Below are 12,064 nucleotides of genomic sequence, written 5' to 3'. Positions count from 1 at the left end.
ATCCATAGCTGAATAAACCAGTGTATGGACAGAATCTCAGATTTAAAAGACAGGATTGAGGTTAGTGATCATGAAAAGAAATATTCTTAAAAAATAGCAAGAGACTATGAGAAATCAATCCAGCAGCTGCTAGATGATGCAAAGAAGAGCAACATAGGAGCTGGGGATTTAGCTTAGCAGCAAAGTGGCTGCCTGGCAAGCACAAGGTCGTGAGTTTGGTGTCTGGTACCGGAGGAAAAAAGAAAAAAGAAGAAGAGCAACATAAGATGGATTGGAGTCAATGAAAAGCAGGAGATAGCACAAATGACATAAAAAAAAAAAAAACTTCACAGATATCATGCCAGAAAACTTCACTGGCAGGGAAAAAGAATTTGACATACAGGTAACTGATGCACATAGAATTCCAATTAGCTATGATCAAAAAAAATCTAGAGCAAGGCACGTAATAGTCAAGATCCCAGAAATTCAACACAAGAACACAATATTAAAAGCTATTAGAAGACATTTTGGTCTTTGTCTGTGGGTTGGTATGGCCTCTCGGTACATATGGTACAAAAGTAGGAGGGCTACTTCCTTGCACATCTCTGGAAAGTACACCTTTCTTATCCTTCAGATAGCCTAGGGTCCCCAGAGGGCTCCTCCTGAATTCTAGAATGGTACTTTGGTCACAGCAATAACAGGTTAGTGCTGTGTCCATTTTCCCCAGTAGCAGGTTTTAAAAAGACCAAAATGGATACAATCTTCCATTGGAGAAGACAAACTGGATGGTGGAGAAAAAAGTGGAAAGAGTCTGTCTTGAATAATCCTGAGAAGAAAATGAGCAGATAAAGTGACATCAAGACTTGGGAGGCAAGTTGCATTCTTCTCCAATAAACACTGACAGGAAAAATACTGTGACTATAAGAAAATTAGAAAAATCCTTTCTTTTCTCACAGACCTTATTTCTCTTAAGGCAATACCTTTTTGAAATTTTGATTTGGAATTATAATTTAGGCTTAATTGTGGGGAAAGCTGTGTAGAAAAGAATCAGCAATTTTATTAATTTGGAAGTCCTCTACCAGAGTTTACTCCTCATGATAATAGCCCCTTGTAAGTCAGTGTGGAAATCCCTTTGTACCCTGTCTGATAGCAGAGCATTCCTCACTGAAGAGAAATCCTATGAATTACTGAATGTGGGTGAACATTTATTCACATGTGTCACTGAACCAAGAAGCCATGCTGAAGAGACACCCTATGCTTCTAAGGAATATTGAAAAGCCATTATCTAGATGACATCTCATTGAGCAAGAGAAATTCATGCTGGAGAAAAACCGGTGAATATAGCATACTCTCATTGAATATTAGAATTTTATACTGGAGAGAAAGCTTTGAGTGTGCTATGTGTGATAAAATTATCTCTCAGACTTTATCTCTTATTCTGCATTTGAGAGGTCATACACAGAGAAGCTTTATAAATGTAAGAAATGTGGAAATATCTCCAGTCAAAAGTAATTCCTCATTCATCAAAAAATTCATACTGGAGAAAAATGTTGTGGATGTGGGAAAACTTCCATTCTGATGTCACACCTCAGTCAGCAGAGAAATTGTAGTGGGGGAAAACCCCTTTGCCTTTAAGGTATGTTGGAAAATCTTCAACCACAAATCCAGTCTCACTGAGCATGAGCATTTTCATACTAGAGAGAAACTTTTTGAATGTAATGAATGTGGGAAAGCCTTTAGCCAAAAGCAGTATGTCATTAAACATCAGAACACCCATACTGGAGAGAAGCTTTTTGAATGTAATGATGGTGGAAAGTCCTTCAGCCAGAAGGAGAACCTCCTTACCCATCAGAAAATTCACACTGGAGAGAAACCTTTTGAGTGCAAAGACTGGGGGAAGCTTTCAGTCAGAAGGCAAACATCAGACCCCAGAGAACTCACACTGGAGAGAAGCCCTCCATATGTAAACAGTGTGGAAAAATGTTTAGTGGTAAATAAAATCTTACTGAGAATGAGAAAATTCATATTGGAGAAGAACTCTTTAAATATAATGAATGTGGAACAGCTTTTGGCCAGAAGTACCTCAGAAAGCATCAAAACATTCACAGTGGAGAGAAATGTTATGAATGTAATGAACGTGGAAAGCCTTCTCTCAATGAATATCACTTATTATACAGGTGAGAATTCATTCAGGTGGTAAACCTTATGAATGCAATGTATGTGGAAAAGCCTTCTCTCAGAGTTCTTTTCTCATTGTCCATGTGAGAAGCTATACAGGTGAGAAGCCCTACGGTTGTAATGAATGTAGGAAAGCTTTCTCACAGTTCTCAGCCTTAGCCCTGCATTTGAGAATACACACAGGTAAGAAGCCTTATCAATGTAGTGAATGTGGAAAAGCTTTCAGCCAGAAGTCACATCATATTGGACACCAGAAAATTCATACTCATTAAGACCTGTAAATAGCTTCAAAATGGGAAACATGCACCAGGGATTTGTATTTCTCAGTGCATCAGAAATATTTTGAAGCAAAGCATCGCAAGTGAGGTGAACTTTAACAAATGCTAAAACTTTAGAGTACACTAACAGTTCATATCGACAAAAAAGACATTTGTATGGTGACAAGACTGCTCAAATAAACAACAACAACAACAAAAAACTATATCAGAGGTAACACTGACTTTATGTGCATTTCTCTAAAATTGAAAACAGAAAATAGAGGCCTGTTACTACACTCAGCATAAATCTGGAAATCTTCACCAGTATTAAAAAAAATAAATGGGGGCTGGGGATTTAGCTCAGTGGTACAGCACCTGCCTGGCAAGTGCAAGGTCATGAGTTCAATTCCCAGTACTGGGAAAAAACAAACAAACAAACAAAAAAATTACAAGTATTACAGAGGAAGCAGCAAACACACATGGGATCATCTACAAATAATAAGCCTTTGTGATAGTGATTCAGCAGAGTAGAGATTTCAGAAGGACCTATGCAGTCATATCAATTGGGAATATGAAAGAGCTGGCATTAGGAAATGAGGAATTATTTGTAGGTAATTTGTTCTCCTAGGGTAGAGAATAGGCCATGGATTACACAGAAAAGTAAAACTCACACGAATTGGAGACAGTTATTAAAAGCCAGTATATTAAAAATGTTTATGACCTTGGGGATAGGAAAGCATTCCTTGTAACAAATTTAAAAATACATACTAGTTTTACTATGTGTATGCTCAGGAAATACCAACAATTTCTCCTTGGCTCAATTTGTAGTAGCCAGATACTGGAAACAATTCAAATACCCATTTAGAATAAAATGGAAAGTTCTTATGATGTAATAGTACACGTACATCTGTAAAAGTGCAATAGATGAGAGCCGCATGTTTGTGGAAGTACCTAAAAAAATATTGGGGAAAAAGTTGGAGAATGATGGATATAGTAGAATGACTTTGTAAATTTAAATTATAAACATTTTCTTGATGAAGTTCAACACTTTATATTGCTAATGGATAAACACACATATGTAAATGTTTTTGAAAGTAATTGGAAGGATACAGACCAAACTCTTGAGGGTGGCCTGTGAAGAGTTTAGAAGGGATGGAAATGAGTGTGGGAGGAGGGGCTGGAGAGGGGCTTCATCTTTTTATATAAATATCCATTTCTCTGCAAGTAAATATATGAAGATACTCACTAGAAAAAAACTATTAAAGAAAAGAAACAAATCAGTTATAAAAGAAAGCCAATGAAAATCACAGCAGACTTTTCAATACAAACTCTCAAGTCAGGGAGAGCTTGGAGTGAAGTATTTCAAGTCCTAAAAGAAAACACCTCCAACCCAGATTGATATACCTCACAAAACTATCTTTCAAAATTGATGGAGAAATAATGCCTATTAATTGGTGAATGGATAAAGAAGATGTCAGTTGTTGGGTTTTTTTCACAATGGATTCCTACTCTGCCATAGAGAAGGATAAGTTTGGTAAGTTTGGAAACATTTCTAGGTAAATGGATGTACTTTGAGACTATAGTCTTAAGTGAAATAAATCAGACACACATGTGTAAATACCACATTTTTTCTCTGGTATGAGAAACTGAAAGTGTCAATAAGGACCAAAATGTATAATAGGTACTGTGAAATGGGAAGAAAATGTTCAAATGTGGAGGGAAACAAGAGAGGGGGTGGGTGAAAGGAGGGGAAGGGAAAAGAAAGAATCGAGCTGAGTTATGTACATGTACCTATTCATCACAATGAATGCTATCATTATGTACTTGCAAACATGTACTAATTTTTTAAAAGTTTGCTGCTGTGGGTTTTTGTTTTCAGCAACAGTGAATTTTCCCAAAAACTATCAAATTGTGTATGCAATGCCTATTACTAGTTTTAGGTCATTTTTGACCCCCTAATTTGCTATGCTGGGTGCTATGGTTTGGATATGTCCTTCATGTACAGTATAGGAAATTTAATCTCCAAATGAAATAATAGTGTTGGAAGGTGGAACCTAATCAGAGATGATTAAGCCACAAGGATAGGCTGAGTGGATTAATAAAATACTCATGGCTAGGTTCATTATCATGGCAGTGGACTCATTATAAAAGGAGTTCTCTCCTCCTCTCCCCTCCCTGTTCACCTCTCTGACCTTTTTCCCCCATTCCTTTCTCTCCCCTCTCATTTGCTCTTCTACTTTTTGCAAGAAAGTCCTGTGCAAATGCCAAACCTTTGATCTTGAACTTCCCAGTCTCCAGAACTCTGAGGAAATAAATTCACGTCCATTCTAAATTACCCAGCTAAGTATTGCATTAAAGCAGCACAAAACAGACTGGGTCAGTCTTGGAATGAGATATAGGAATGGAGTAAGGATGTTTATATACTCATTGCTTGAAAACTTAAAAAATCAAAAGACTGAGTTATCTTTTTGTTTGTACATGTGAAAATGGGTAACAAAGCAGTTGCATCGAAGCGATCTTATCAAAATGTCATGTGCACACATCATATTGTCTTACTGTGTTGTAGATGAGGAAACTGATACTCCAAACATTCAATTTATTCTCCAATGTTACAAAACTGGTAGGTAGTGGATTTGGGCTTTCAACCCACATTTCTGATTCAAATTACCATTTTCTTTTAGTGATACCACAAAGCTTGTAGTGTTTTCCCCCTTCAATTTAATGTTTCATTTTAGCCTGAACAAAAAAATTGAAGGTTGTTACAACTAAATGTACTTTATGCTTCTTCCTAAGTGTCACGAGTGCATGTAACTGGTGTCTTATTTCTCTACAATGGAAGTTCCTTGAAGGTAAACAAGGAAAGAATGTGTGCCTTTTTTTCAAGCAGAGCTTTGTTTTGCCTTATAAATCAGCATGTAAAATACCTGGAAATGTTGTGGCATTAATACTTATGGAAATCAGATTGGCCTCCTCCATAGCAAATGAAGTAGTCATCAGAACTGCCTCATTAGAGGAAAAGCATTGCCCTAAAAGCTGCTACTGCTGGACTCACCATTCTCCAAATCATCAGCTTTCCAATATGCTTGAGCACCATGGGCAAAAACACAAAGGAACATTGTCTTTTAGACCTCAGTTCAGTTGCGGATCAGAAATTGTATGGAGCGCTTGACTTAAGTATTCAATTCCACACCTATTATACTAGGCACAGGGGATGTGTTACAGGGTGGTTCCAACCCTCATGTGGCTCACAAATTGAGCAGGAAAATCAACATAAAACAAATACTATATTTATACAAGTAACTTAAATGTCACTTTCTCCGCAAACAGCTTCTTTTTTTTATCTCTAGATAACCTTGTTGCAGGTCACATTTCTTTTCTTTTCAATACATAGATAATCAGAATTAATGAGCAACATGTGCTTATTAATTTTACATAATTATACATAATCTTACAAAATTTCTTGTAAATATCTTTTTATGTGTTTTTGTAAAATTTTGATAATTTTTACATAGAAAATATTAATAGCAAGAGGCAAAAATTGCTGCCAAAATGTTTACAAAAGCAAAAAGCTTCAATGAACAGCAACTTATTTTATAAAATTAAACCATCTTTTCCACTTTTAGGCCTCCTTTTGAAATACCTTACTGCCAATCCTGAACTACAGAACTGACCAAAAAAAATTTACAACAGTATCGTATAATGTGCTTAGTTCTTGGAAAGTTATAAAAAGATATATATTAGGAAAAAGCCTTAAGCCACAAATATTTTTATTTATTGATTGATTTAGTCTTTTTTAGACAGGGTCTCGCTATGCAGTTCAGGCTGGCCTTGAACTCACTTTGTAGCCCAGGCTGGTCTTGAACTTGCCATGATCCTCCTGCTGCAGCCTACTGAGTGCTGGGATTACAGGTATGCACCACCACGCCTGGCACCACAAATACTTTTATACAGAGATAATACAGATGTATTGTTAGGTACATATGTAAGAGGTTGTAACAAAATATACCTTCAGATAAGGTTTCTTGTGATAAATTTAGCTCTTACCATAGAAAAGTAGAGAAAAGCCACTTAAAATATGTTGGAATTCTGCTTTCAAGTGAGAGGTAAAGAAAGGTAAGTGACATCATGTGCTGTGTTGTTACACGAACTTAATAGGGATGAGTCCCTCTCTTTCCCTTTTATTGCTGGTCTCATCAAACAGATATAAACTGTGGATAAATCATCACCTAGTACGGTAACAATGTTATAAACAAGTTTTTAAAATACAAACTAACACCGCATACCAAGTAGTTGATTACTATCAGTGACATTCACTGAATGAAAATTTATGCTATTACGGGTCCCAGACTCCAACCCATCTGTATAAATACATCATTAACAGCAGATTTGTATAGGTCACAATTATCAACGCAGAAAATATTGCCATATCAATAATGCTTTTATCAGTAAGTGTTCTGTATAAGTTCTAGTATTTGAAAACATGGTGATACCTCAATGGTGAACATATTAATTTAAGTACTAGTTGTACATTCATGATAGACATAGTAATGCTAGTGGTAAAAACACTGAACTTCAAATGATGTTAATAAACCCAACAAACCCATTTGCATTCTTATGCAAATCTCTTTTTCTACTTTTAAAGAGAAAAAAAGAAAAACAATGACACAGCATTTCAGAACAAGACAATGGGAAACTCCTGCACAAAATCTTCGTGAACAGTCACACCTTAGCAAAATGCTCAAAATTCTCCTAGGAAGTATCGAATCTCCAACACAGATTCTTTTTTGCTGTGCACCCCATTCTGGACCTCGCAGTCTTGTGCCTCCTTCTCGTTTTTTATTTCTTCTGTCCTGGAACTGTCATTTTCCTATCCCGACTCTCGCACCCACCCCCATCCTGGTGAGCAATGCAGCTTTGCTCAGTGTCTCTCTCCAGGCTTGCCGGCTGGCAGCATCCAGGCTTCAGAAAGACAGGCCCTCCAACAGCTGGAACCCACCGTGAGGGCTTGGGGTGCAGGGTGTCTGATAATGGAAGCTGGTTTCTCCACTTAAATGTATAGTAATTATAATTGTGATCATCAGCTAGAGGGAGAGACACAGGTGCCAGGAGCCTGAGTAAGTGGCCGTCCTGGTGAGATTCCAAGAACAGCGGCTGTGCTTCAGCTTGCCAGCCACGTCAGGTCCCGGCCTCCTGAGTCAGCCTGCTTCCAATTAGAAGCAGCCCGGTCGCTGTCTGAATAATTCTCCGGGATAGAGTTTCTTCCTGAATGACTCAATTTACACGGGATGAAAAATTGTCTTTCTCTACTAGGAAGCGGAATAAAACAACTGACTCACATTTCACTTCTGGTTTTACCAAGCATAGATGATAATGTCTCAGTTACTCAGATGTGGGCTAGAGCTGAATCTGCTTTTTATAACTGACTGAGCTGGCAAAGAAGTTAAAATTCATATACAGTAAACCGAGGGAGCATACTGAGTCTGGTTCCGGGTCCTAGACTCCCAGTAAAGCCCTAGAATGGGGCCATCTCTCTCTTATGATCTGATCTTACCTTAGACAGGGCCTACGGTGGTCCTACTGATTCAGAAGTCTCCTCCCAGCAAACCTCGTGCTCTCTGGATGTGTCCTAGAGGAGATACAAATCACAGCCATCCTCTGAACATGTGTAATGTCCTCGGACTGAACACCAAGCCTGAGGCTACAGAGACCATCAGTGGATGCCACTTGCAGTCAGAGTTGAAGAGCATAAAGCAAAGACTAAGCTCAGAGGCAAATCTGGGGACCAACTGACCATGGCCAAGAGCATGAACAGTCCCTGGATCTGTAGCATTGGAGCTATCCAGTGAGAGCAGGCTGGAAGGAGGGAGGGAGGTGAGGGGTTGGCCCTAAATTCACGAGCCTTCTAATGGCTGATAGTGGTTAATAAAGGTAGTAAGACCTGCTTTTTTTCTTTTAAAATTATTTTATAGGGGCTGGGGGTATAGCTCAGGGCACAAGCGCCTGCCTGGCAAGTGCAAGGTCCTGAGTTCAATTCTCAGTACCAGAAAAAAAAAATTATTCTATAAACATTTTCCCATGTCTTTTATATTGAAACCATGGTAGTTCTACCACAGTAGTTCTTACTGAAAAAAAGATCTGTGATTTATATGCACACAGCTTTGCCATACTAGGTAATGCCCACTGTGTTCTTCAATGTGTCTGCAGAGTATGTATCATTACAGTAAGCACATCACACCATACCGAAGTGACAGATTTTCTTTACATTTACCATATCACTAATAGGTAGTTCACACATTCTCCCAACTAACATGATTGTTTCAAGACACGATCCTGTTGTTTTAAAAAGCACCTTGCCACATAAAAAGTGATCACTTTTCACATTTTCCCTCAATACTCAAAAAAACAAAGATATGACCAGTTAAATTCTTCACTGGATAGACTCTGGATTTACAATCAGATGACATTTACTGAGTTTGGAATACATGTTAAGAAATCCTCAAAATATCTATAAAATATAATAACCTTCATTATTTTATAGCGATAAGAACTAATCTTTAAAAAGTTAAGTAACTTGGCCAGAGTCATTCAATAAACATTGAGCAGTACCAGGACTCAAATCAAAGTTTATCTAGGGTCAAGACCACATGTGCAATCACTCTGCTCCTTCCTGAGATGTATGTCAAATATCTGTAAACATCTTGCCATTGCATGGGTTCACAGTGCCTGGATACTTCTCTGGTCACAGTATTGAAAGACCTTCCCGAACCTCATCACAGTTCAAGAAGTTTACATTTGTAATCCCAAAGGAAAGTCATGGGAATTCTAGAGAGTTAATTCTAATCTACCACTTCCAGTGCAACCCATGGTGAGAATAAAGACACTAAGGCATATTTGTAGTTGTGGGGAGCCAAGGGGTCCTAAGTCCAGCTAGGATAATGGCTAACTGGAACAAAGTCCTCACCCCAGGGCCAAACCTAGGTTTTATTAATTCCTGAAGGGGTAGTGGCTTGGAGCTGAGTGACTGTATCAGTGGTGGAAAGTTCATGAATGCTGTGAGCTGGGCTGGGTAGGTGGCCAGAAATCACCCCTGCAATATGCAAAGAGAAGGAAATGCTGAAAGAGAATCTGCATAACACAATTTGAGGTAGTATCTAATGTTTCGGGGTCAGTGGTTCAACTCTGTGTAATTTCTTATGCCCTGGAAAGTCATAGCCTCTTGTCTCTAGGCTTGATCACAGGACTCCAGCTGTCAATGTGCAGTGTGGCTCTCCCTCCCACCCAGCTCACATTTTGGGAGCTACAGGGTGAGGCAACCCTGACCTGTCACCCTGCATCAAAGACTACACATCAGCACCTCAGCTGGACCACTTTGCATTGCTTAAAGCCAATGAAGGGGATAAAGAAAAGTCCTAGCCAGCTCTGTACATATCAATACATGGAAATAGGGCTATGCTCTAAAGATTATGCCTAGCACAGACTCCATCGGTAGAACTTTATCATGACAACTCTCTTCGTTGACCCACTGTCTCTCCCTGATCGAGTCAAGCTAGATAGCTATCAAAAATAGTGGATTCTGATTTTAAATCTTTCATCTCCAGAAAATAGAAAACTACAAATCAGTTGAGATAACTCTTTAGAGAACCAGATCTCTCCAGCACTGACCCAAGTAGAATATTGGGCTTGAGGCAGGAACAACTGTCACTATACCCTGTTAGTTTATGTAAGTTAACTCAGGTTTCCACTGAAGAAAAAGTAGAGAAAAAGAAAAGTATTTACCACAAAAAAAAGCCATCTGTGATTTTTCTCTGGGACTCAAATTATCATAGTTGTGCCTCTAATCCTGGACCTACAGGATGATAATGTCTGCTAATCCATTGAAATTCTTCAATAAAAAATGATTAATTTTATTATCTAAATTGGAAATCTTTTACATATATTCCAGTAAGTTGTCTTCCCCAACCCCCCCAAAAAAATCATAAAATAGAACTCAAAATAACATAGAAAAGTGGGAAGTGTCTTGACAATTTGAAAGTCCAATAAAGAAACTTTAAACATAATTTAAATAACACCTCCTAATTATTTTTTTAAATTTATTTTAAAGATAAAAGAAGGAAAACATATTAACAAACAGACCTCCATTTACAAAACAGCATAAGAGCAATACAAGCAATACAGAGTTACAGACAAAGTGGTAGGAAATTAACAATTGTTGTTGTATTACGTATTGATATCTTCAAAGTGGTTTCTCAGGAAAACAAGTAGAGACATGCAAGATTGATCAAATAGGTAATCATTAACTCTTACTTTCAGTAAAGTGATAGAAGTCAGTAGTACATGTTAGCTATCCTGTATATACATACATACATAATATCCCCTTCTTTCTTTCCTCTTTTCCCTCACTCCAATTGGAGCTTTTCCCTCACTCTTTACTTTTGAGCATTTTCCTTTTGTCTCACATGTCTATCAAACCTTCTAATTTTTATTCACTCTTTTAGGTTTTTACACTAGTAAGACAATATGTTGCTTACACATGGAGGTCTGGTTTATTTCACTTATGAGTATAATCTCTAGTTGTGACCATTTACCTGTAAAAGCCTTGAGTTTATCTTTCTTTCTAGCTGAGTAATATTCCATTATATAAAAGTAATACAATTTTTTTTATCCATTCCTCAGTGGATGGAAATTTGGGTTGCTTCCACAATTTAGCAATTGCAAATTGTGCTGCTATAAACATGGCAAAAATCCCCTGGCAAAAATAGGGCTGTATTCCACAAGAGACCAACTCTATCAAGAACAGAGTTTAAATTTAATTTAGACCAGTCACTGCTCACCCCTGACTCCCAGGTCAGGAACGTGGGCGTGAGCCTGCCTTTGTTCCCACCTTATATACATTTTTGGTTTCCATGGTAATAGAAGGAATGTTGTAGCCCTGGCCACATGTTGTTTTTCTTGTGCCGTGTAACTGGGTCAGGCTCCAGTCATGAGCCCAGCCACAATGACATATACTTTCTGCACTCTGTCTTGTATGTCCCCCCTTTAGATAACCATACATATCCTTTACAGTTACAATGTTTATCTAGGGCCAGGGAAGGGATGAAACAACCCAGGCAAGGTCATAGGTAGTTATCTAGGCCTGAGTGTTCTTTGTCTTTGGAGAAGCGTTCCAGGGCTAAGTCAGGACTGCAAAGTGAACTCTTTACAACCCCTCCAGGATGTTTCTCAAGACACATTTCAAGGCTTGAATTAAGACTAGAATTATTCTATGTTAAAATGATATGCTAAGAGTTGCCATCCCCTACAAGGGGTGCACATATATCACTGTGATATGATGTTTTCAGGTCTTCTAGGAAAATATCCAGAAGGGGAATAGCTGGGTTGAATGGGACTTTAGACCTAGTTTGCTGAGGAATCTCCAAACTGATTTCCACAGTGGTTTCACCAGTCTGCATTCCCACCAGCAGTAGAGAAGAGCTCCTATTTCTCCACAGCTTCACCAGCATTTGTTATTGATTGGTTTCTTAATGATAGCCATTCTTACTGAGTGAGATGAAATCTCAATGTTTTAATTTGCATTTCTCTAATGACTAATGATACTGAACATTAAATTATCTCTAGTTATAATGACTATGAATGATTTATGACACTGAATT

At 38.0% G+C, this 12,064-nt stretch overlaps 1 pseudogene; it reads left to right on the top strand.

The window, feature by feature from the left end:
- Positions 1-1,557: 1,557 nt before the first annotated feature.
- Positions 1,558-2,465, top strand: LOC102008641 (annotated as a pseudogene).
- The last annotated feature ends 9,599 nt before the right edge of the window (positions 2,466-12,064 follow it).

The sequence above is a fragment of the Chinchilla lanigera genome, unplaced genomic scaffold (assembly GCF_000276665.1).
Source record: "Chinchilla lanigera isolate Chin_1 unplaced genomic scaffold, ChiLan1.0 scaffold00024, whole genome shotgun sequence".
Lineage (NCBI taxonomy): Eukaryota > Metazoa > Chordata > Mammalia > Rodentia > Chinchillidae > Chinchilla > Chinchilla lanigera.
This window is presented reverse-complemented; position numbering and strand designations above follow the sequence as displayed.